A 26,288-nucleotide genomic window follows, 5' to 3' on the forward strand; every position below is an offset into this window, starting at 1 on the left:
TTCCGGGTTCGATTTCCGGCGGGGTCAGGGATTTTCTCTGCCTCGTGATGGCTGGGTGTTGTGTGATGTCCTTAGGTTAGTTAGGTTTAAGTAGTTCTAAGTTCTAGGGGACTGATAACCATAGATGGTAAGTCCCATAGTGCTCAGAGCCATTTGAACCATTTTTGTTATTCTGGGCTATTTTCGTAAACAGGTCCTGTTATGGCAAGAATTTCAGTGCAGCCAAACTGAGACATCATGAAAGCTCCTCCAAAAGCGACGGTTAACTATTTCTGCAGAGCTTCACGAATTCTGGGAAGTGGCTCGACAGGCTGCAGTTTACATCTCCCTCGGGGCTGGACCCTCAGCTCTGCATCATCACGTCAGAAATGGTGCCTAGGTGAACACGTATTTCGACAGGTATTTCTCAGGTGTCATGTATCAAAGTGATGTCGCCGCCTCATCCTTGCAGGACCTGAACCGACACCTGCACGTGGTTCGGCAGCTGACGGCCGAGTCGTCACTTCTCTGGGGCCGCCGGTGACTCCCCACTCCTAGGAGCGTGTGCTGTAGCGTCCTGTGCGGTCCAGTGGGCTGGGGACGGAAGGCGGTGCGTGTTTCTCGACCGAAAGCTTTATAACTGTGTGTAAATACATGTGGTGTGTGCTTCGTGACGGTATTTCTTTCGCAGTCAGAATTTAAAAAAAAAAGAAATACGATCGATGTAATTACTTCCCACAAGACCTGCATCTTTCCAAACACCGGAGGATGATGAACAAGTAAAAATCCAAGCCCCGCAGACTTATTTTTGTTATTGAATACCAATATACCCTACAATTTCGCTTTGTGAGATCCTTCCTCTCCATCACAGAGCTGCCAATTTCCAAATAGGGGAGGGGTCGAGGTGTGCAGGGATGGGGTGGCGGGGATGGTGATCGATTTCCTAAAAATTTCTTTAAGTAAATAAATAATCTATATTCCATACACTGTAATAAATAACTAAACAATATTATATACAATACAATCGAATTCCCTCCAAATTTCCGATCAACAGACTCTTTTTCCCGCTAATTTCCGGCAGGGAGGGGGGAGCGGGTTTACCAAAGGGGAAGAAGTTAATTAATTGATCACTTTAATTGAGTAATCAATCAAATTGATAAGTGTGAGAGGGGATATCCAATAACTCAGACCTGAAAGTGTACCAGTAGCTGCGAGAGGGGTGATATCCTGAGGGGGGGAGGGGAGTGAGAGGAGTGGGGAACAATAGATTAAGTCAATAATCAAATGGCATGTGACGAGGGCCTCCCATCAGGTAGACCGCTCGCCTGTTGCAAGCCTTTCAATTTGATGGCACTTCGGTGACTTGCGTGTCGATGGTTAGGACAACACAGCACCCAGTCCCTGAGAGGAGAAAATCTCCGACCCACCTGGGAATCTAACCCAGGCCCTTAGGATTGACAGTTTGTCGCGCTAACCACTCAGCTAAATCAATCAAAAGTAAAGATCATTTTAACAGAACAATAGGTTAAGGACCTGCCAATCAAAGGAGAACAATAGGTTAAGGACCTGTCGGTCAAAGGAGAACAGTAGGTTGCCTCTGAGAACATTCCTGCCCCTGATGTAGGCAACATGCACTAACAAAATGTTCTCGCTCTCTCTTTGGTCCACTACTACTGTTTTCAACTGCCTTTACATGTTGTTAGACAACACCGAGTAGTCTAAAAATAGAAAATGTGCCTAGGCAATTAGAATCACATCACAGACATTAGATATCATCTCATACACAGAAGCAGGCTGCATTCTTCTATAGTACTGTAGGGGCCATATAGCAAATCAAAAGACAGGTTGGGCTTTAATTCCACCCCCTCCCACCCCACCCCCTCAACTTCTGGTGTTGTGATCACTGCTCATCACAATAAAGGCGATAATTGTAGTTGGACGAGACATGTAGCAGATGATTACCACTGACACCAGATAGTCTTAGGCAGGTATGGAGGCAGAATGTTGTTGAAACAATCAGTAACCAGTTGGACAAAAGAAATTTTATTTCTTAACCGTTTTCAGGCATATAGTGCCCTTCTTCAAAAGATTATCATATCGCATTTGACCCTCGCTAATAATTCGATAATTATAATATTCTGAAAAATGCAACAGGAAGCCTGAATCTGGTTAAGAAATAAAATTTCTTTTGTGCAATTGGTTATTGAGTATTTCAGTAGTTACTTAATATGGATAAAGTACTGAAGAAGATAGGACTGTTGGCAGGCGATGACTTTGTGACTGCCTTGTCGAAGGGTCCATCTATATGTACATGACTACCATTTTAGTGTTTGGTAGAGCGCTCATGGAACCACTTTCAGACCATTTGTCGACTGTTCCACTCTCGATTTGCATGTAGAAGAAAATAACATTTAAATCTTTCCATTGAGAGCTCTGATCCCTCCTATTTTATTACGTAGGTAATTTCTTACTGTAAATTTTCACATTCGGAGGACAAAATTGGTGACAGAAGTTTCTTGAAAAGATCTTACTGCAATAAGAACGCCTTTGGTTTAATGATTGCCACCCGAATTGGCGTGTCATATCCGTGACACACTCTCTCTTGTTTCACGATAACAATAAACGAGGTGCCCTTTTTCTATTTGTCCGATGTCCTTTGTCAACCCTATCTGGTACGGATCCCAACCACAAAGCAATGCCCCATTGAAGGACGGACAAGCGTCCTGTAGACAGCCTCCTTAGTGGATTTGTTTCATCTTCTGTCTGTTCTACCAACAAAGTACAGTCACTGGTTCGATTTCCCGTACAACATTTTCTCTGTGATGGATGTACTTTGAGACATTCGTAATTGTAATCCCTAGACATTTGGTTCAATCGAGAACCTTTCCATTTCAGTAATTTTCATTTTTTTAGTCACGTGGAAGGCCTTACACGTTTTATTGTTTAATGTCTAATGCCACATTTCGCACCATGCCGATATCTCATCTGCAGACATGTTAAAGGGTTGCTCAGATTGTCTCATACATCGTTTGCATGGATTAGCAAGAGTAGATAAAGCTTATAACATTTCCTTGAGGAACGTCAGACATCACTTCTGCTTTACGTACCACAAACTGTGACCTTTATGACGTGTAATCTCGAATTCAGTCGCAACTGAAACGATTTGTCTGAGAAATGCAACTTCATTAGAAGCCGCTTGAGAAAAATAATGTCAATAGCCTTCTGGAAACCTAGAAATATGCAAGAACTTGAGAACACCTATCGATAGTACTCATTACATTGTGTGAGTAAAGAGCCAGTTGTGTTTCACAAGAACAATGTGTTCTGAATTTGAGCTGGTTATGCGTCCCTAGGTGGCTTTCTTCGTGGTACTCCGTAATTTTCGAACACAGTATATGTTCCATAATCAAACTCCAAATCTATGTCAGGACATGTGTCTTTAATTCAGCGGATAGCTTCAATCTTATTTCTCGTTTATTTGTGTGACCTGCGCCACTTTTCAGTCTTTAGGTACCGATCTGTCGTCGAGTGTGCGGTTGTATATGATTACGACAAATGAAGCTATTTCATCAGTATACTCCGAAAGGAACTTAGTTGGCGGAAAATATTGCCTTTAGTAAGTGACTTAAGTGTATGCGCTACATCGATGGTATCTAAATTTGATTTATTCATGTTGAGTTCTGCTCTATATCCCAGTTCTGGAATATTTACTGCATCTTATTTGGTGAAGGAATATCAAAGTACTGTTTTAATAACTCCGTTTCAATGACGCTGTGGTCACTATCATTATACCTCTTCTCACACAGCGAAATGAAATTGGTTGTGTGTTGCCGCTGGTAGGCTCTACGTATGACCAAAATGTCTCTGGATTTTCTACCAAACTCCGAGAGAGTGTAAGATGCAGACTAAGCTAGCAAACGTTTTGGCTGCAGAAGTGATCTGAAACGGCTGGATCGACCGAAAGAGAAATCATTCCCCTCTAACTCAGATATGTAGATGGTTCTGAGGAATTAGGAGTTTAATAACTAAATGGGTGTGTCATCTAACTACTGAATTAAACGTTTTGACCCAGCTTAACCCCAATATATTACAATAATTGTTCGTAAGCTCAGACATATCAAGAAATCAATAATTACCATTACCATTAAATTACATGGTGAGCGAGACTAACAATTTTGAACATTGCAACAAAAATTGGAGGTAGAATGGTTTGGCATTGTGGACTACGAACGAGCTGGTTAGAGTGAGAATCGTCTCAGTAGTCCATTCTCGAAAATACATGATTGCGGACCGGTGTGAAGTAATTAGCGTCAACATCCCATAAAGTTAGATGAAATAAGGCTGATAAAGACGGAATTTTCTCGGTCATGGATGAGCTCTCGAATATCTGATCTAATCAAGTTTTCATGCAAAGGACCGAAGAAAAGCCTAACTGCTTTCTTTCCCAGTTAAGACTACATTCCTAGACAGGTTTCTTTTTTATATTTGTGTGTCGAGTCCTGCACATGGCGCTCCTGCCAGCCGCCAATTATTCTGCTCAGCTGTTTACGGATCTGTGAAAGTGATTCAGTGTCACCAAAAGAAATAACAGGTGACATTACATTAACATTATCGACAACCTCGAAATCAAAATGCCGTAAAAGCGTCAAATCCACAATTATTTGTTGCCGAAGAAGAATTGACCACCAAGAATGTTACTTGGTGCTCCAGATTCTCATATTCTGCTGCCACAACCGGTTGACCTCTTAATGGAACTCTTTGGCAACTATAGGAGATATCTCTTCAGTCTTCATGGAGTGGCATCAGGCCATCACACTTCTAACCCCACAAAAGGGAGAAGAAAAAAATGTTAACACTAAACAGCTGCTCAGATTCCTACGAGAAACAGTGACGAAAATCTCCCGACCAGCCTTGGATCTTCCTTTTTCATACGAAAAGCGCTACTGGTGGAAAAAAATTCCACTGAATTGTTCTTTGAGCGGCGAGACAGACTAGGAAAATTAATTTATTCTACACTGGGTGGGTACGCAAAACCGTTAATTATACAGGACCTTAATTTTGTACACAGACTCCAGGGCCTTTTCGTACGTGGCTCTCTCCTGTGCAACTTGACCACTTATGCCACACCTGTGGCTTTCCCGACTATTCATGGCACTGAAACTTCCTGCTGGCATCCAGTATCCGGGTCAATGGCCCTGCTCCCAGCAATTCGGTTCTTAGAAGCTGCCTATTCTCCATAGGTACATCTGTGGGCTGGCAGTGGCTCAAATGTTAAAATGCGTGTGAAATCTTATTGGACTTAACTGCTAAGGTCATCAGTGCCTAAGCTTCCACACTACTTAACCTAAATTATTGTAAGGACAAACACACACACCCATGCCAGAGGGAGGACTCGAACCTCCGCCGGGACCAGCAGCACAGTCCATGACTGCAGCGCCTTTGACCACATGGCTAATCCAGCGCGGCACAATAGTGGCTCCTATCCCCTCCTGTCTTGAGTATCCACTCAAGACTCCGTCAAGCTCATACAGCCAAAGTACCGTTTAGCTGGGTGGTAACGTGCTTGTCTCCCGTGCAGCGGTCCCGGCTTCGAGTCCCGGCCGGTTTGGAGATTTTTTCGATGACTGGGTGTTGTGTTGCCCTCATCATATTCATCACCGGCCCACAAGTCTTCTAATGTGGCGTCGACTGAAATAAGGCTTGCACTTGGCGGCCGAAGTTTACGGATGGGGCCTCCCTGCCGACGATGCCATACGCTCATTTAATTTTTCACAAGCACTAGACATACTGCTAAGTACAGAGATGGAGGGAAATTTAGAGGTGGATTATTGAGTTGGCCTTTGCAATGACCAGTATCACCCATGTTATCAGCACATTCATTTACTGGTAGAAATATGTTACAAATTAGATAAAATGAATCAAAAGCAGGGATATAAGAGACGTGTTAGTCCATCAATCTGATGACGCGTTTCTACAAAGTTTCGTTGTGCAACCATTAAATGCGCCTTCAGGAACGATCTATCTCTCAAATTCAGTCCCACGTAGCGAGGCAGACGTCGCTCAGTATTTGGTAGACCTGGGAGAGGTTATAACATGAGACCGTCTAAATTTGAGCCCTCTGTCTTAACTACTGTAGCACTTCGCTCAGTGTTGGATGAAATAGGACCCTAAATTCCTTCGTTATATTTCCGACTCAGAGCTACTGAACACTGTTTTCAGAATGAATCTCCAACTCAGTGTGCGCTGATTTGAAACTTCCAGGAAGGTAGAACAACTGCCTGTCAAAGACAAAGGACCCAGGCTCCAGTCCGTGTCCAGCACATACTTTCAGTTCGGTAGGAAGTTGTACATCAGTGCGCACGTCTCTGCAGATTGAGTACTCCATAGACTGTGGAAAAGTTGGTTCTCCACAACGTATGCAGGACTTCATTTTCGTGAAGTTCTAAAGGAATGAGTAAGGCAGTAGCGAAGTGAACGTGTGTGTGTGTGTGTGTGTGTGTGTGTGTGTGTGTGTGTATGTGAGAGAGAGAGAGAGAGAGAGAGACAGAGAGAGAAAGGGTGGGGGAGGGCATGGAGGGGGGGGGGGGTTGAGGATTCATGGGTCGAACTTGCGTAGTTCAGTCTATAGAGAATCTGCGCACGATAGGCAAAGACCTCAGGCTATGCACCTGCCAGAGCACACAGTTCTAATCTGCCATAAAGTCTCATGATCTGATTCCTTTGCGCAGTAGAAGAAGCCAAACACTGGATGGTTCTTTGTTCACACTCAGCTTCGAAGGAATGAGAAAGATATGTGCTCTTCACCATCACTTGATGCATCTTTAATCACTCGCAGTTTCAAAGGGAAGGGAAAGAAATCTGCTTCCCACTAGAGACGCAGCCAATGAGTCAACAGCCACCTATTTTCGCAAGATATTGTACAGTACGAAGCCTAAAGGTATCTTGCACCACCATAAACGATTTTCTATAGCTGTGCATTCGCATATTGGAAAAGGCAAGAACGATTGAGTCTGTTTGTGTCTAAATCTTTCGTTTGTTATTCTCGTGATCTCTACAGGAGATACATAATGGTGACAGCAAAAATGAAGCACAGTTTTCCTCGACCACCTGTGCTCTGTGTTTACCCAAAAGGAATTCCCGAGAACTACGTGGACTTTTATCCAAAGATTGCCATCTAAGCGGCCATGGAATCTCTGTTAAACTTCCATCTGCACTACACAGAAACGCTACGATCGTAGCAGCATTTCTCTGAATTTGTTTGGTTCCTTGCACAGTCCTCTAATACTACATATTTCACGTGTTTATCCCGTTTCATTTCCGTTTCCCATAGTTACCATTAAATATTTGTACGACGTAGTGTGTAGAGTATGATTACCTCTAGTCTTGTATTTAGTTAATGCTGGATTCTATGGTAGTTGCATTCATCCAGATTCAAGGCAAGCTATTACTCGTTACACGAAGTAGAAAGTATGTCCAAGTCGTCATGAGTATATTATGGAAATTAAGGGTTCCCCTTTTAAGCCAAGAGCTAGTCTCTCTGCAGTTCAAAAAAATGGTTCAAATGGCTCTGAGCACTATGGGATTTAACATCTTTGGTCATCAGTCCCATAGAACTTAGAACTATTTAAACCTAACTAACCTAAGGACACCACACACATCCATGCCTGAGGCAGGATTCGAACCTGCGACCGTAGCAGTCGCGCGGTTCCGGACTGAGCGCCTTAACCGCGAGACCACCGCGGCCGGCTCTCTCTGCAGTCCAAACGTGTTTCGTTAACCGATATTGCAGCACCTGTGTTGTTAAGAAGGACGATCCAACGTTCTTTCGGACATTCGAGTGCCAGTCCAACACAAATTTTCCCTGTCGTTTTTTCTTCATGCAGCTGATAGTTATCCACATTCGCAATTGCGAATATGTTTCATACGTTTGGGCATTTTTATTCCACTGTCAGTGGGTGTTTGTAGCCTGGTCCGTAAAAGATAAACATACTTTACGTGGTAGTTATTGGAACGTAACATAGCTCTAGAAGCGTTTTGAGACCTAATTTTCGTTCCGATAATTACTGCTAAGAACTTGCATATATTTTACTGATCTAAAAAGAAGTGCAAATGTGCCGAAACATACTTGGATAATAAGAAAAATAGATGTTGGCGGAACAGATGGACTTGACATCTCATAATTTAATCTTCAGACGTGGTTGCTGTTATGGCTTTACAGCCGTATAGTGGTGCTTTCTACATTTCCTTGCGATCGTCCAAGAACGATAATGACTCGTAGACAATAGCGTCTCATCAAACGTTCAGCTAGCTGTAATTGATAAGTGGCTCACAGAAGGAGATTAGTTACTGTAACGACGACAGATTTCTCCGACCACCCGCTGGTAACCAGCATTCCCTCGCCGGAAAGCTAATTAGCCGTAGGCCGGGAGTGTAACGCAACAGTTAGCGCCACCTTTGTCGTCACTTGGATCCGGAATTTCGGACGAATTCGGCGCCCGTTCAGTGGTCGCCGTGGTCAATACACCCTCCGCCGCCCGTCGCGGCACATTCAGCAGCTGCCGTCAGCCTGCGACGCCTTTGTGCGGTCAATTTCTGTCGACGTGTGCGACAAACGCATAATGGCGACCGGGTTCGCTTGTTCCGAAGAGCAGGTGCACCACCCGTTGTTTCCAGCGTCTGAATGGCATTGTCATGCACCTCACAACCTCCCCTCCTCCCCCTACTCTACACTTCCACCCGCTGGCTTGTATTCTATTCACTATCGCCTAATAAAGCGCTGCTCCCAATGCGAGAGAGAGAGAGAGAGAGAGAGAGAGAGAGAGAGAGAGAGACGGGAAACACAAGTCCTCGTTCACCTCGGGGATTTCCCCATGCAGAATCTTTCCATTCTCTGGTGGCTTTATTGTCTTCCAGTTTGATGGTAATTACACACAGTCGGAGTAAAAGGTTTCGCTGAAATTCAGGACAGAAAAGGAGTATGTGGGCGAACTGGAAATAAAGCCTAACCTCTGCGAAACGCACAAAAGAAACTCAATATGTTATCCAATTATGAAAGAAGATGAGGAGACTAAGGTGTGTCATCTACCTCCGCTTTCATGCTGAGCCGCAAGAGAACCGTCTATAACAAAACTAGTGTATAATTCATGAGAATATTTCCCATTATCAGATTACTGGAATAGTTATCTATTAATTTGTCTGTTTCTGATTTCAGTGATAATTTTACGAGGGCGTTCAAAACGAATGCAACAAATTTTTTATCGGACATTTTCGATTGGAAAAAAATACGGGATTTACTGGGGGACTTCGCGGAATATTCCCGCTTCAGCCCTCTACTGTTTCATGTAGTTCCGATAAGTGGGGGGGGGGGGGGGGGGGGGCTATGCGTAGTCTTCAAAATTGCGTCTGTAACGCAAGTACGTTAAAAGCAGAAACCGGTCATTGAGTTTCTTTTGGCGGAAAATCTGGGCATGGCAGAGTTTCACATTGTGATTGTAGAATAACTGGCTACTCGTTGGGAGAGGCACCTATCGTCATCGCAACAAGGTCTCGCGAATCCGTCCATTTCCCGCATGTCGGTCGACCACACGTAACTGTGACTACTGCAGTGTTGGAACGTGCTGGCACTGTTATACGAGATGATCGATGAATCACAATCAAACACCTCACTGCGCAACTATTAGTAATGCTGACACACTTGTCCACGCCTTGAGGTACTTGGTGTGCGCCCGTTATGTTCATCGCCGTCTAAGAGAACATCATGAAGAGCTGTAAGAAGCTGCTTACGCGTTACGAGACCAATCACAACAACTTTTTTGTCGAACGTCACACGTGATGAAACACGAGTTCATCAGTTCCAACCAGAAACAAAATACAATACAAGGATTGGTGCCAAATCACCTGTGCTCCGAAGAAAAGCTTCAAAGCCGCACGCTCAGCCAGTAAGGTCATCGTGACCCTCTACCAGGACTAGGAAGGCGTTGTTCTGTTGGATGTCCTCCTTATGATGCAACGATCAACTCCGAAGTTTACTGTGGTGCCCTCAGGAAATAGAAGAAACGACATCAGCGCGGCCGTCGCCACAAAAAATACAGACGAACTTTTTGTTTCCCACGACAACGCAAGGCCTCACACAAATCTGCACACCCGAGAGGAGCTCACAAATCTTTGGTGGACTATTCTTCCTCATCCACTCTACAGCCCAGCTCTCTGAACTACCAGCTTCTATCTGTTTGGCCCAATGACGGACTCACTATGCGTGTACGAGGGGGGGGGGGGGACTATTGATACAGCAATCCGTTGGACCCGACGTCGAGCAACCATGTGGGCATATAGGTCCTCCCAGTAAGGTGGTGTAAGCTCGTCGCATTGAACAGAGATTATTTTGAAAAATAGGGTTTTATAGACAAAATATCAGGGAATAATATGGCTTATTGGAATCCTGAGAAAATCTGATTTCAGAAAAAAAGTGTTGTATGAATTACTGAGCGCCTTCGTAGTTGTTTGTGCTCTGTCTCAAACGAAGGTCAATTCTGAAAAAACGGAAAAATATACGCCATCATTAATTAATTTCAGTAGTCTTAGTGACTGTGACCTAATTCCCTATAGATACCATTTATTACACCATTACCATGGTTGAATAAGCAAGGGAATTGTACAACTTTGCTAAACATGTGTGGCGTACATATGTGCTTTCATCTACATCAATATTATCCATAAGAGTGTTGTGTACAGACAAAATAGTTACCTGACTTGTTAGGTTTCTTATGTGTGTGGCGAATGAACACCCATGTCATACTGGCACGTTGTTCTCTGTATTTTTGTGATGACCGCAGTGTATTTCAAGCAGTTGTACGACGTATATCACTTGATTATCACATTCCATTTCATTAGTGACACTTGGCAGTGTGCACAACGTTATTATAGCTCTAAGTATGAAGACAGCCACAGATAAACGTGCTGCAATTATAGCATTCTGACAGGCAAGTGTACCTGTGCCCTAAATTCCGAAACAATTGGCATCGCTTTGTTTGATCATAATTCTGTGTCTGAGACATGCTAAATGTCATTATCTTTACAAAAAGAAATCTTCTCAATAACCTTCAAATTGTGTGCTACACCCCTAATTGTTCAATATGGATAAATTTATTTATCCTTGGCGCCTTTGTTGCCTTATGTCTATAATCAGACAAAGAATATATCGGGGTGGAAGATATACTAATTACCCCCTGAATTATTGCCTTTTACAACTAATCTGCCTTTGTTTACGTAAATCCACTCTGAGGCCTAAGTCTATTCAAATGGAACTACAAACAATGGTGTACCTACGAACTGGGAGCTGGTGCAGCAACACTTTACCCTTTAACTTTGATTAACGGCATGCTGTGGGAGAGCAGCAGTGTGCCGCATCAGCTGTATTTCTGATGCATCCACTAAAATATGTAAACTATATGGCCTGTCCTTATGATTATCAGAATGGGGGAAAATTACCTGTCAGAGCCATGAAATCCTGGCAGACTTCAATGTGAGGTGCACCTGTTTCTTGGTGTGGCCAAACCAATTTGTCTCACAGGCACAATACTGCTTGCTGAAATCGTCAGATGTCAGGTGACCGAATCACGATGACTAAGTTCACCCTTATGACACACGATATGTTCGAGTTGATATGCAGTTCCACTGCCAGTACAGTTGGAAACTGACACTCGTACTTAGTCAACCACAAGATACAGACTACAAGTCTTACCCACTAGGGAAGAACTCGAAATTCTCCAACAGGGAAGGCCCAGAAGATGAAGAAGGCATAAAATCATAACAGCTTTCCACCAAGCCTCGGTATGGGTACAAAATAACCCAAAACAAATATGCCCCCACATTGGATGAACCAATCAAACTATCCGCTACTCTTTGTATCTCCCCTCTTGACTGTTCTGTTGGCCTGGTGGCCAATCCAGACACAGCCCCGGGATTACCATGCTGGAGGAATAGGTCTTCACTTTGCATATTCTGAGAGGAGCCAACCACTGATTCCAGAGCTGTCTTGTCTGAAAAAAAAGAAGCTACTGGCCTAGGGAGGCATAGTTCTCATGGTGCGCGTGGCCATGTTTTGATGAAAAATATCTACCTAGACGGGCTCACAGTCCTTCGTTTATGAACACATGTGATCTTTCCAGACCGATCATTTCCAATTTTTGAAAGAAGGCTGTTAGGCTGTTAAGCTTGTCAGACAGTCATACCCATGAATTATATGTTTTTACCACTCCCCAAAAAGCCTGGCGACTTCCTGGAGTCAGAGGGGTTTGCTCTCTTGCCCTACCTAAACACATACACCAGCTGCTCTGTCCGTGTCGTCCCAGATTCTAATATGAGAATGAACGGAGTTTTATGACCTTCCAACCATTTGAATGAAAGTTCAGTTTACAGCAGTGTCTCTTAAATGGCTTCCTCCAACGACTTTCCGTCATCTGGATGCCTTCATGATAGAATGCTGTCTGGCCCAAGTAAAATGTTTTGCAAACTGGCGCCCTTCCGTCCAACTTATAGCAGAAGGAGGAGAGGGGTTCAGCCCTAAGTCCCTCTGCAGGTAAGATCCACTGAATGCTGCTTCCCAGAATCACTCACATGACCAGGCCAGATCAGTCAGCATTTATGGACCCCAATTCATCTCTCCCCCTGCGCCTCCACTACAGCCCCTTGGCAACAAGTCCTCTGCAGGCTACACTTGCAGTTATAAGAACAATCTGAACGCAATTTTCCCATTCTAATTAAGAAATGTATGTACTTTTGAAAACTGTTACAGTTATCATATGCAGCAGAAAAATTTGTGAGTGAGAATTATTTTCCCGTTGGTTTTTGACGTGTACGAAAATTTCGAGATCCTCCATTAAACCCATTGTATGAGACTTTTTTTAAAATGGTGGAGCACTTTAAAATTTTCTTCTATATTTTTGAATCGGTGTCCAGTGTTTTTTATGTATGTTGCGATTGATGATTTTATCAATTGGTTATATATTTAATTGTTTACATGTTCAGTGTACCTAATCTGAAAATTCCTGCCAGTTTGTCCTATGTAACAGCTTGAACACATTTGACAAGTTATTTATTATATTCCTGACCTGGGAATTTGATTAGTACACACCACAAACAATAAAAAACATAAATTCCCAGACGCAGGAATATATAAAATAATATGTCAAATGTGCTCAAGCTACTACACAGGACAAATTGGCTGGAAGGTTCAATGTAGATGCAATGAACACGCCAATAGTGGCACACATAAACAATTTACAAAATCTGCAATAGCAACATACAGAAAAAAACTGTGCAAACCCACTCGAAAACATAGAACTTCTTCAGCTAATCGAACAGTTCTAAAAATCTCGTGCAATGGGTTTAATGAAGAAGCATGAAATTTTTGTACACCACGAAAATCAAGGAGAAAAAATTCTAAATGACAAACTAGATATAGAATCAGTTAACTTCTTCAAATGTTTTCATTGCATATGATAAATGTAACAGTTTTCATAAATATGTACATTTCGTCGTTAGAAAAAGAATGTAATGATTATTTAGTAGTCAATAATGGCAAAAATAAGTTTTATAATTTACAGCCTTATGTATGTACATAACGTAAGCCGATGACCTGTAACAACTCTAACTATGTACAAACTCATTAAGAAGCCGTAAGATTGTAATATCTTTGTAGCATGTTTTGTAAACGAACCAGTGTATGATTTGCGCGTGTATTATATTCTATGTAATGGAAGCTTCTGTATGTGGCCAAATAAAAATACAATTTTTAACGTTAGCTTTTAAAAACACTAAAATTTCAGATAAAAAATACACAACAAAACATAAAACCAGACTTGCAAACATCATCGAACATATGCATGTAAACAAATGCACGAAAGCACTTGAAAATAAGAATAAATTATCGAAAAGCGTTGTTCTAAGCACCAAAACTAAGTAACTGTTGCCGTTTTCATTATTTAAATCACTGCGAGATCACCCAGCAAATATATAACATAGTTCATTTAACGTAATCCTTTCAAGAAGAAAGAAGAGACCAGTGATAAAAATAGGGAAATAATGGTAATTAAAAGAAACACAGAAACTAATGATAGGGCAATGCCGGTGTTACGAACTGTTCATGGCTAACAGACTAAAGTAACCAATCAAAATTTTATACGAAATTTGCCTGGCATGGATTTTCTCAATATATATGAACGACTTGCTACAAAACTTGATAGAAAAATAACTTCCATTTACACACGACACAAGAGAAATTCACAAAAGACGAAAATCTACATCTACATCTAAGTGACTACTCTGCTATTCACAATAAAGTGCCTGGCTGAGAGTTCAATTAACCACCTTCAAGCTATCTCTCTACCGTTCCACTCTCGAACGGCACGCGAGAAAAAGGAGCACTTAAATTTTTCTGTGCGAGCCATGATTTTTCTTATTTTATGTTGGTGATCATATCTCCCTATCTAGGTGGGTGTCAACAGAAGGTCTTCGCAATCGGAGGAGAACACTGGTTGTTGAAATTTCTTGAGAAGATCACGTCGCAACGGAAAACGCCTTTGTTTTATTGATTCCCACTCCAATTCACTTATCAAGTCAGTGGCACTTTCTCTCCTACTTCGATATAAGACAAAACGAGCTGCCCTTCTTTGTACTTTTTCGATGTCATCTGTCAGTCCCATCTGATGCGGATGACACAGTGCACAGCAATACTCCAGAATAGGGCAGAAAAGCGTGGTGTAAGTAGTGTCTTTAGTGCACCTGTTGCACCTTCTAAGTGTTCTGCCAATGAATCGCAGTATTTGATTGGCTCTACCCTCAACATTATCTATTTAATCGTTCCAATTTAGATTATTTGTGATGGTAATCCCCAAGTATTTAGTTGGATTTAGAGCCTTCAGATTTGTGTGACGTGTCACGTAATCGAAATTTAGGGGATTTCCTTCAGTACTCATATGAATAAATTCACACTTTTCTTTATCCCGGTTCAATTGCCACTTTTTGCACTATACAGATATCTATATCATTTTGCAATTTTTCTGATGACTTTTCAATACGTTAAATGACAGCATCATCTGCAGACAATCTAAGACGGCTACTGAGATTGTCTCCTATGTCGTTAATATAGATTAGGAACAACAGAGGGCCTGTAACACTTCCTTGGGGAACGCCGGATATTATTTGTGTTTTACTCGAAGACTTTCCGTCTATGACTACGAGTATACCACAGGCACACAGTTTGGTTAGAAGACGCTTGTGAGGAACGGTGTCGAAAGACCTCTGGAAATCTAAAAATATGGAATCAATTTGACGTCCCCTGTCGATAGCTCTCATTACTTCATGAGTATAAAGAGCTAGTTGTGATTCACAAGAACGATATTTTCAGAATCCGTGCTGGCTACGTGTCAATAAACCGTTTTCTTCGAGGTATTTCAAAATGTTCGATTGCAGTATGTGTTCCTAAACTCTACTGCTAATCGACGTTAGTGACATGGGCCTGTAATTCAACGGATTACTCCTACTTCCCTTTTTGGTGATTGGTGTGACTTGAGCAGTTTTCCAGTCTTCAGGTGAGTGGTTGTATATAATTGCTAATTATGCAGCTATTGTATCAGCATACTCTGAGAGGAACCTGACTGGTATGCAATCTGGACCGGAAGTCTTGCTTTTATTAAGTTATATAAACTGCTTTGCTACACCGAGTGTATCTATCCCTATGTTTCTCCTCTGGGCACTTGTTCTTGACTGGAATTCTGGAATATTTACTTCGTCTTATTTGGTGAAGGAGTTTCAGAAAATCGTGTTTAAGAACTATGCTTTAGTGGCACTGTCATCAGTGACTTCACCGTTGATATCGCGAACTGAAGGTATTGGTAGCGTCTTGCCACTGGTGTGATTTATATATTACCAGAAACTCTTTGGGGTCTCTGCTAGATTTAGAGACAGAATTTCGTTGTGGAAATTATCGAAATTATCTCGCATTGAAGGATGCAATATATTTCGCACTTCTTCAGAACTTTGCCAGTCTTGGGGATTTTTTGTTCTTTTAAATTTGCGGAATGCTTTTTCAGTTGCTTTTGCAACAGCGATCTGACCCGTTTTGTGCACCATGGGGGATCAGTACCAATATTTATTAATTTATGTGGTGTATATACACTCCTGGAAATTGAAATAAGAACACCGTGAATTCATTGTCCCAGGAAGGGGAAACTTTATTGACACATTCCTGGGGTCAGATACATCACATGATCACACTGACAGAACCACAGGCACATAGACACAGGCAACAGAGCATGCACAATGTCGGCACTATTACAGTGTATATCCACCTTTCGCAGCAATGCAGGCTGCTATTCTCCCATGGAGACGATCGTAGAGATGCTGGATGTAGTCCTGTGGAACGGCTTGCCATGCCATTTCCACCTGGAGCCTCAGTTGGACCAGCGTTCGTGCTGGACGTGCAGACCGCGTGAGCCGACGCTTCATCCAGTCCCAAACATGCTCAATGGGGGACAGATCCAGAGATCTTGTTGGCCAGGGTAGTTGACTTACACCTTCTAGAGCACGTTGGGTGGCACGGGATACATGCGGACGTGCATTGTCCTGTTGGAACAGCAATTTCCCTTGCCGGTCTGGGAATGGTAGAACGATGGGTTCGATGACGGTTTGGATGTACCGTGCACTATTCAGTGTCCCCTCGACGATCACCAGAGGTGTACGGCCAGTGTAGGAGATCGCTCCCCACACCATGATGCCGGGTGTTGGCCCTGTGTGCCTCGGTCGTATGCAGTCCTGATTGTGGCGCTCACCTGCACGGCGCCAAACACGCATACGACCATCATTGGCACCAAGGCAAAAGCGACTCTCATCACTGAAGACGACACGTCTCCATTCGTCTCTCCATTCACGCCTGTCGCGACACCACTGGAGGCGGGCTGCACGATGTTGGGGCGTGAGCGGAAGACGGCCTAACGGTGTGCGGGACCGTAGCCCAGCTTCATGGAGACGGTTGCGAATGGTCCTCGCCGATACCCCAGGAGCTACAGGTCCCTAATTTGCTGGGAAGTGGCGGTGCGGTCCCCTACGGCACTGCGTAGGATCCTACGGTCTTGGCGTGCATCCGTGCGTCGCTGCGGTCCGGTCCCAGGTCGACGGGCACGTGCATGTTCCGCCGACCACTGGCGACAACATCGATGTAGTGTGGAGACCTCACGCCCCACGTGTTGAGCAATTCGGCGGTACGTCCACCCGGCCTCCCGCATGCCCACTATACGCCCTCGCTCAAAGTCCGTCAACTGCACATACGGTTCACGTCCACGCTGTCGCGGCATGCTACCAGTGTTAAAGACTGCGATGGAGCTCCGTATGCCACGGCAAACTGGCTGACACTGACGGCAGCGGTGCACAAATGCTGCGCAGCTAGCGCCATTCGACGACCAACACCGCGGTTCCTGGTGTGTCTGCTGTGCCGTGCGTGTGATCATTGCTTGTACAGCCCTCTCGCAGTGTCCGGAGCAAGTATGGTGGGTCTGACACACCGGTGTCAATGTGTTCTTTTTTCCATTTCCAGGAGTGTATATCAATTGTTGTCGATACTATTTCTTTGAAACTATTCGACAACTTCTTTACGCTTACATGCGCAGATTGAAAGGAGTGTGAAATGTCACTTAAAAGGCGTTGAGAGCATTTTTATCAGCATTTTTAAATAGATATACTTTGTGATTCTTTTTGTTGCTTGTAGGAGTTAGGGTATTCAGCCTAGCAGCTACTGCCTTGTGGTCGCTAATCCCTGTTTTCGTCACGATACTCACTATTTGTCCAGCATTTTTTGTTACTTAGAGGTCAAGTATGCTTTCGCAACCATCTACGCTTCCAGTGGGCTCATGAACTAATTGTTCAAAATAGTTTTCTGAAAAAGCGTTCAGCACAATTTTGGATGACTTTTTAGGCCTGCCGCCGCCTTTAAATGTATAATTTTCCCATCATATCGAGGGTAGATTAAAGTCACCACTAACTATAATTGTGTGAGTGGGGTACCTATTAGAAATGAGACTCAGGTTTTGTTTGAACTGTTCAGCAACTGTATCTTCAGAGTCGGGGGGCGGTAAAACGACCCAATTAAAAGTTCAGTTCGATTGTCAAGTATAACTTCTACTCATTCTATTTAGCAGGGACTATCTACTTCAATTTCACTACAAGGCCAACTACTTGTGACAGCAATAAATACTCCACCACCAACTGTATGTAATCTATCCTTTCTGAACACTATTAAGATCGTTAGAAAAAATTTCTGCTGAATTTATTTCTGGCTTTAGCCACCTTTCTGTACCTACAACTATTTGAGCTTCAGTGCCTTCTATTAGGACTTGGAGCTCTGGTTCTTTCCCAACACAGCTGCGACAATTTACAACTACAATACCGATCGTTTCTATAGGTAACTTACTATGTTTTACCTGCCCCCTTTTAGACGGACGCACTTTCTGTAGATCCCTGAGGCCCTCTAACTTAAAACCAACCCAGTTCCTTCCAGACAGTTCCCCCTGCCCGTTTAGCTGCTTCCTGTGTGTTGTGGACTCCTGACCTCTTAAGCAGAACCCGGAAACTCAGCATCCGGTGGCGCAGGTCAAGGAATCTGCAGCCTACACGGTGACAGAACCGCCTCAGCCTCTGATTCAGACACTCCACTCTGCTCTGCACCAAAGGACCACAGTCGGTTCTATCTACGATGCTGCAGATGGTGAGCTCCGCCTGAACCTCGCAGGCAGGACTGGTAGTTTTTACCGTTTCTGCTGGACAGAATTTCCTCCGATCCAAAGCGACCTACGTCATTGGTACCGACTTGAGCCACCACCTGCAGTTTGCAGCGTCCTATACTCTTCATGGCATCCGGAAGCAGCCCTTCCACATTCGGAATGACTCCCACCGGAATGCACAAGGAATGCACAGTGGCTTCCTTCGCCTCGTTGGCAACCATGTTCTAAGGTGATCCATTATGCTCCTGACGTTGGAGCTCCCAACTACCAGCGAACTCACCCTCTGTAAACGCTCAGATATTGCAGGCCGAGAAGCTTCCTCTGGAACAGTGTGGACGATTGTATCTGGCTCAGAGACGTCGTCAGGCACTGATAACGCCCGAAACCTGTTCGTCAAACGAACGTGGAAGGCTCTACGTTCGGCCCCTCGCTGCCTGCCACACTTTGGATTGAGCTCCCACTCGATCACGGGTTAGGGGTCAACTTCAGTGCAAATAGTACCCGGGGCGACCACAGCAGTGGACCGAATGGGGGACATGATGTCCCTCGCATCCCAGCGTCCGACCTCCCACAGTGATGCTCATTGGTGGCTGCCTCAAGCTGTGTGACTGAATAAGACGCAGCTTGGAGATGTGAGAGACTGGTCACCAACTCAGATCGCCTCTCTACATAGCAGTCACAGTTCCTTTCCATTACTGCAGTCGCTCCCGTTTGAAGCTCGTAAAAATATACAACAAGCGAAGGGGGTACTCGGCATATTAGCAGCAGGTATTCGAAATGCACTCTCACGAACGAAAATAAACAAAAGCCTGCTGGACCCGAGGGTCGATAGCAACGTCGGTACGATACGCTACACTCTTATTAAAATGAAAGCTTGAGCCTAGTAGGCACTCGAACACGGAACAAATTACAAAAATAATCTAGTAACTATACAGGTATCTGTAAATAAATAAGTCGCTCCTGCTGGAAGCTAGTAAAAATATACTACAATTACGTATATCATTTATTTTTCCTTCTCACTTGTACTTTTTCTACACTATGACAGATTCCGATCGCCTCTGTTCATCTTCTGCTCTATGTAGTTGTTCAAGAAAGGCGTCGTGTCTGTATCGGATCTGCACGTGAGAATATATAACAGTTCCGGTATCTACACAATGGGTTGCTTATGTAACTAAACATACTGACGGAAACAACAATCGCAGCACGAAGAAGGTGTTGGGCGACATAAACGAAAGGTGAATGGCATGTTTCTAGATCTAAAAGATGATTTCGATGCAAATTTCACGCCGGTCACATAAGAAGAAATAAATCAGGTTTGCTTTAAGTACACAGTGTAGCGAACGTGACAATTAGATTCCTTTGAGATTGAGGTGTTTAGTTGATATTAGTCAATAGTGCATCCAAGGCGACAAAGAGGCTATTATCATCACCTCACTGAGTTTGAAAGAGGTCGTGTAACAGGACAACGCGAAGCTGGATATTCCTCCTCCAATACTGCAGAAAGACTTGGCAATAATGTAGCCACTGTACATGACTGATGGCAGCGGTGGTCTCGAGAATGTACGGATGTAAGAAGACTGGGCGCCTGACCGCTACGTGACACTACCGAGAGGTCACACTATTGCGTTCGGCGTTTGGCGTGATGCATCGTAACGCATCTGCAGCAGTAATGCGAACAGCGGATGACACAACACTTTCACAACGAACTGTTACAAAACGGTTACTTCAGTGGTAGCTCCAAGCCAGACGCCCTAGAGCGTGCATTCTAGTGATCCCAAAACACCGCCATTCACGACGTCAGTGTTATGAAGCGAGAGCTCGTTGGAGGGCAGGGTGGAAATTTGTTGTGATTTATGATGAAAGCTGATTCTGCCTCGGTTACAATGACGGCCGTGTGTTTGTTAGAATGAGGTCAGTTGTGCGCCTGCAAACATCATATCTGCACCCTAGACGTACTGCCCCTACACCTGATTTTGTATGACAGTGGGAGCTCTTTCGTGGTGGTTCCACGCACCCTGACAGAAAATTTGCACGTCAGTCTGGTGATTCGACCTGTTGTGCGGCTATTCATGAACAGCATTTCAGGGAATGTTTCCTAACGGGATAACGCCCCCTGACATACCGCTGTTGTAACGCAACATGCTCTACAGAGTGCCGACATATTGCATTGGCCTGCTCGGTCTCCGGATCAGTCTCCAATCGAACACTTATAGAACATCATGAGATAACAACTCCAGCGTAATCCACAAACAGCATTAACCATCCCTGTACTGACCGACCAAGTGCAACAGGCATGGAACTCCAGCACCGCAAACTGTTTATATTCAACATTTGGTGGTTACAATGGTTGTTAATGCACCAGAATTTCACATTTTCAATTTCTTATTTTGCGCTTACATTGACCGGTTATCTTGCAACGTTGATCACCTACATGTTGTACCTAGTGTTTAAATAAATGCAAGCTTTCGGTAACACATGAGAGATTCATTGGCACCTTTACATTGTCATACTTATTCCCTGTGGGTGCCGAATGGATAAGAGGTTTCACGTTGTATGTCAGCAGGATAACGCCCACCGACAAAAGGCTACAGTTTCTACTGCTTGCATTCATGCTTGCCAAATCATTCATTAGCCAGAGAGGTCACCGAATCTTTTAAAAAAATGGTTCAAATGGCTCTGAGCACTATGGGACTTAGCTACTCTAGTCATCAGTCTCCTAGAACTTATAACTACTTAAACCTAACTAACCTAAGGACATCACACACATCCATGCCCGAGGCAGGATTAAAACCTGCGAGCGTAGCAGTCGCGCGGTTCCGGACTGCGCGCCTAGAACCGCTAGACCACCGCGGCCGGCGTCACCGAATCTCTCCCGAGTTCAGAACATTTGGAGCATTATTGCCAGGGCCCTTCAACTAGCTCTGCAGTTTGATGATGTAAAGTTCGAGTTGGACAGAATGTGGCACGATATCCTTCATGAGGTTATCCGACAGTTCTGTCACTCAAAGTAAGCAGAATAACTGCTTGCATAATGGCCAGAGGGAGACGAAAGCGTTATTCACTTGGTCTGTTTTTGGAAAAATGGGTCAAATGGCTCTGAGCACTATGGGATTTAACATCTGAGGTCATCAGTCCCCTACAACTTAGAACTACTTAAACCTAAATAACTAACCTAAGAACATCACACACATCTATCACCGAGGAGGGATTCGAATCTGTCATCATAGCAGTCACGCGGTTCTGGACTGAAGCGCCTAGAACCTCTACGCCACACCGACGGCTCAATATGTAGAGCTCTATCTCTTGAATGCATGATCCTGTATCTCTGAAATTGTAATCATTTATTTGTCTGCACAAGTACGTCACATATGTTGATTTCCGTCCCATTTGTTTTATTCCTTCGTGGTGTGTCGTATTTTATTCTGGTCTTTCAGAGTATTTAACAAAGTGAAGTATGTGTTGCAATCTGAACAGTGCTAAATCGTTTACCAGCAGCCTCGTCGCTTTCAGAGGCCGGACAGTGTGGCTTTCGAACAAGAAGGCACTGTCGCTATACAGTTACGACGAAAACACACGCAGCGATTGCGAGCTTTACTGGCGACAAGTGGGTGTTGTGAATGTGGCCACGAGGAGCGACGCCATCACTTTTAGCTGGCAGTGCGAGGCGGGGCTGCTGAAAACTGTTTTAATCAAGCCGACCGGCGCCAATTGTTATCGAACCCGAAGCGGACACCGCAGCGCAGGGCTCCGCTCCGCCGCACCTACGTAAATCCTGTTCCGCGTTCCGGGAGAGTCGGCAGGGTGTGAAGAGGGGTCGCTGGGATAGGCGCTCACCCCCACACATCCCTACGAGCGGTGACATAGGAGGTGTGAGGGCAGCGGTGGTGCTCCTGTTGGGCGGAGGTGGCCATGGGGGGGGGGGGGGGGGGGAATACGATAGACGCGGTGTCGGATTTATCGAGATCGCTGCTCCGCTCTCGCGTCCTACGCTGCCGCCGCCTGCTAGAACCGTTAAATTATTCGCGCTTCATAAGCGTAAATCCACTGCAGGCAAGCGCAGGCAGTGCGGCCAATAGGCCGCTGCTCGCCCCGGCGATTTCGCTGGTCGCAGCCACTCGCTTCAGCCTCTGCGCGACGCTATTCGATTTGTCACCGTTCCGAGCCACTGCGCATCGGCAGGAAATTTAAGGGCCCCGCGCGACGCCCACGTACTCTGTGTATACCTGTGTGCATTTTCAGATTAGAGTAAAATATTGTTATTGCATTTCCCACGTGAATTTTTGAGCAAAAGGTTTGAGCTCTGGAGGGGGAAAAAAACTACGTGCTTAGTACGTAGTAGCACTTCAAGCCTACTAGACCAGACTGTTTCCAGTCCAATCTATTAGCTTCGTATTTCATGATACGATAGCTCAGACAGTTAAAATTTATCGTAATTCACTTGGCACCACTGGAGAAATGTCTTCTCTGGATTTTTGTTAATGGGTGACGTAACATTATTAAACGTGTCTGCGATCATAATTGACCTACACAATGTAATTTTTCGTCTTGATCTCTGTTTTCATTAAATAAACATTACAGTTCTACCTTTTTGTAGCGTCAAGCCGTCTACAGTATCTGTCATTAATTGAAATAACCAATAGCCAGTTGCACAAAATAAATTTTATTTCCTTAAACGGTTTCAAGCACCTAGTGTCCGTCTTCAGGAGATTATAATTATCCCACTATTTTTCACTTTCGCTAATATTGTGATAGCTATAACCTTCTGCGGAAGATCACTATGTTGCTTAAACAAGTTAAGGAAATAAAATTTATTTCGTGCAGCTGCTTGTAGATTACTTCAACAAATACATATATTATTGCTGAAGATAAATAAATTACAGAACCTGTCAAACAATGGGATACACTGTTACCGCGCACAAAAGGCTACATGGATATGTCTGTAAAAGGAGACGTACCATAGCAAGAGGACATCGACAGACAGTACCTCGTCAAAAACTTACAGTGTGCAAAAGTATTATGGTCTTAGCCACTGTGACTTAGACCGTCGGAAGTAAATTAAACCGTTAGCTGATGTTAGTGCTGACAGGCTTTCCAATAAAGCATCCAAACGTGTGACGAACCGACTTCATAACTTAATTCATATACTTCGTCCCACGTTAACACCATTTTGCAACAAGAGGCAGGCACTGTCTCCATACAGTACATGCTCCGTGTTTCGTGCAGATACAGTTCTGCTGTGGTTACCGCATGTTCGAGAACATTTTTTTACACACAGGTGACGTATCATTTGCCCTTGCCTCCCTCCCTACCTCACTCATGCATTGGTTACGTTTCTTGCGACGATTAACAGGCAGGTGCATCACACAGTGAGAGTGAAATGTTGCGGCAACTCGAAACGTACATGGGCAAAAAGTTTAAATTGCACGCGGGTTCATCGAGATAATGTGGCGGAATATGGGTCAGATGCAGTGTCCAGTACAGCCGTCATAAGATGGAGGTAACAATTTTACCAATACGTGGGTGACGCTGATCAGGAAGGAAGGCCATCGGTATCGACCACAGACGAAAAGGTACAGGCAATTGAAGAGCCAATTCGAAAGGACTTCCCAGGACGACGGAATCGATTTCCTTCGTCGAAGAATTGAGCGGTGGTAGACCTTGTGGACCGTTGTTTACTGAGGCGCAGTGATTATGTTAACAGTTGTCATTTTTTGTGTCACTTTCAAGTGTGGTGCTGTGTTCAAAAAAAGTCTGCCATAATATTATTAATGTGTTTTATTTAAGTCCCCTAGTAGTGTTAGGCAAACAAAGATATTTTGTAGCAATCAATAAAATATACATAAACGTAATAAAATATACTACACACTGTTACCACAGTCTACCCTCTTTGTCCACAGTTCTTGGTCTGGGGTCCTGGGTTCGATTCCTGGCCAGGTCGGCGATTTTCTTCATCCAGGGACTGGGTATTTGTGGTGTCGTCATCATTCGAGAAAGTGAAGAGGCTGGACTGTGAAACGATTGAGAATTTGTACGGGTGCTGATAACCGCGCAGTTGAGGGCCCTCTAACCGAATATTATCATCTTCGAACCACTTTAATGTACATGATACAATAAAAACAAGTGTAAGTTGTCTTTATGATTTAGTAAAGGCTATATTTATGTTAACTGTGGATGAGACCACAATACAGTAACTCCATTAGACTTGATCATGCATATTTTCATGGGTCTGTGAATTTTCAGATTGCTGTAAAGTACTGTTTGTTTGTAGAATGAGATTTTGAGTAAAGACTGGAGCTCTTATATACCTAATGGCGCTTATGCCTACTTGCGTTGTACTAGTTCAGTCAAAATTGTTGCCATTGGATATCACGGTTCGACAGTACATGTTAGTCTGAATGCTCGTTCCAATGTCATCATCGTCACAATCAGCAGCGATCAGGTTTTCACTGTTCTGCAAGTTAACGCATCACGTCGCCCCTGTGTGACCTCTGTTGTCATCCGCATACCTATAATACATTAGGCAGAAGTCATCTTCGTCTTCTTCAGAGATCTCTGACGGTCAGTAGCATGATCGGTGGTTTGCCCATGGATTCCCTGAAAAGCGATTCTGAGCTCAATCCAGACCACTGGCTTAAGTTCTTTAGGCAGGGTAACCTTCCACTTCGTGGACCACGTTTGCGATCAATCTTTACTTGAAATATTAGTAATAACAAGTTGTATTTGTCGTTGCGCGATACTGAGCCAGAGTATTCGAGTTTCCTTCTCTCGATGGTACTGAGAATTTTGTAAATGCTTGTTCAACGCCGCAGTACCACCAAGTTTGTGACTTTATCTGTCGATGATATCCTAAGCATCCTCCGATAAATCCAAATTTCACATGCCTCCATTTGGTACCTAATATTGCGGTGTCTGTGACTCGAATCCATAGAGTAGGAGACTGGGCATGTAGCGTCGCAGCAGTCGAGTGCGAAGTGTAATACTTCAGTCACAGCTTGTCAGAACCTCCTTCACTTTCTTGAAAGGACTGCTAAACTATTCAGTTCTGTAGCCAGATTGTTGAAGGAAGTCCCAGTTACTGTTGATTTGTTTAATTTATTGTGATGGAACTACTTCGATTTTATCATTACGAAGTGCTTGGGTGCTCTGAATTTCATTTCGGTTTCCTGCTGGCCTAACGTTATGGCGGAGCTTACTTCAGTTACAGTGTTTAGTGGTTTTTGGCACATGTTCCAGACTGGTCGCAAGTAGAAAGAGTTTTTAGAATAAAAACAGGATCTAGGTAGGCTGTATTGTTGGTTATTACCAGTGGGATTGGCCAGATTCAACCTTTGGTCATTTTTAAGCGCTTATCTCAAGCTCCCAGCTTCATTACACATTATAATACATCATGGTATATGTGGACAGGAATACGTCTCACTTCTGTGCATATATGGCACCAAAGTAATACACTATTGCACATGGAGACGTAGCCATGTATAGCAGTGTACATGTTTAAGTCTCCATGTGCAACCGTGTATTGTTTTTGTGCCACACATG

Source organism: Schistocerca gregaria, chromosome 4 (assembly GCF_023897955.1).
Source record: "Schistocerca gregaria isolate iqSchGreg1 chromosome 4, iqSchGreg1.2, whole genome shotgun sequence".
NCBI classification, from domain to species: Eukaryota; Metazoa; Arthropoda; class Insecta; order Orthoptera; family Acrididae; genus Schistocerca; species Schistocerca gregaria.